Source organism: Tachypleus tridentatus, chromosome 4, assembly GCF_004210375.1.
Source record: "Tachypleus tridentatus isolate NWPU-2018 chromosome 4, ASM421037v1, whole genome shotgun sequence".
Taxonomy (NCBI): domain Eukaryota; kingdom Metazoa; phylum Arthropoda; class Merostomata; order Xiphosura; family Limulidae; genus Tachypleus; species Tachypleus tridentatus.
In genome coordinates this window covers 87683751-87685467 of record NC_134828.1, presented here as the reverse complement: position 1 = coordinate 87685467, position 1717 = coordinate 87683751, and positions in this window count along the sequence as shown.

Below are 1717 nucleotides of genomic sequence, written 5' to 3'. Positions count from 1 at the left end.
CTGTGGTTAGAGTTTACTTTAATAAAATAAATTATTTAAAATATGATTTAGCTTAATGTTCCACAAAATGTAAGGTTCTGACAGACTTTCAAGATGTATAACAAAATAAATCTAAATATTATTATTTTTTATTTGAAATTATTTTGACAGTTTTTTCATAGATTAAAAATTGTTTTTGTGAAATAATTAATGCTAAAATAAATTTTAACTACTAAAATTTGATCTTTTATTATTCACCATTCTTCAAAGTTATATAAGAAATACACATTTGAAAGTTTTTATTTTTGTTTGTTTGTTTTGGAATTTCGCACAAAGCTACTCGAGGGCTATCTGTGCTAGCCATCCCTAATTTAGCAGTGTAAGACCACCCACCGCTAACTCTTGGGTTACTCTTTTACCAACGAATAGTGGGATTGACCGTTACATTATAACGCCCCCACGGCTGATTGATAACACTTTTTCTTTTTATTCCGCATTATATATAGCAAAATTAACATTGATCTGTTTCAAAAGGCATCTGGTAATATATATATATAAACTAAGGTTGTGTGTGCAGAAATTTAAACTTAATCGCTTTTAGAGGGGGAAGCGCATAAGACACGTACATGAGTATTTATACATAAACCTATATCAACATATGCACTTATATCATAGTAGCAAAGTCGGTCAAAATGACAGAACTCTTAGCCGAAGAACAGCTAGATATTTCACGAGAAAATGAATTTAAAATTTTAAAAAATAAGAAGAAAAAGGTAAAACAATTTATAATAACAAACATTAGTTTCTTTTAAAAAAATACATTTGGAAATTATCCCAAAGAATACACTTCTTCTCCCCGCCCTCTTAAATAATATAGAAGAGAAACAACCAGATGTTATCACGTGGAAAAGACAAAAAGCAGACATATACTTTTGAAAAATTCATACGGAACATTTGAAAAACTTGTATTAGATAAAAGTATATAATAAAGCCTTCACTATCATTTTGATAATAATAGAGAATATTATAGAGAACAGTTCATAAGAAGTATATTAGATTTGTTAGTTTGAAATTAAGCACAAAGCTATCTATGCTCTGCTTGCCGCGGATATCGAAACCCGATCTTTAGTCTTTTACGTCTGCCGACATATCACTATGCCACTTATTCTTGTGAATCATTATTATTGTTAAATTGTTGTTAGTACCTTGTTTGGTTGTTTTTTGAATTTTGCGCAAAGCTACACGAGGGCAACCTGCGCTAGCCGTCCCTAATTTAGTAGTGTAAAACTAGAGGGAAGGCAGCTAGTCTTCATCATCTACCGCCAACTCTTGGACTACTTTTTACCAACTAATAGTGGGATTGACCTTCACATTATAACGCCTCCACGGCTGAAAGGGCGAGTATGTTTGGAACGACCGGGATTCGTACCCGCAACTCTCAGATTATGAGTCGAACGCCTTAACCCATTGGCCATGCTGGGATTATTAGGAGCAATAACAACATTATAACAACCCTCACTACCATTTAATCTTAGAGTAATGTGTCCGAAAATTGAATGCAAAAGGACTGGGTAAACCCTATTAATTTAAAAACAACAACGTGTGGTACCATTAAAGGAACGATTGGACCAATATCGTTAAAATTCGAATTTCGATACCGAGAAGGAAGGCTGTGTCTAGTTGTAATGTGAGTTAAACTTCACTGGATATAGAACAATTAAGAGACCATACAACTTAG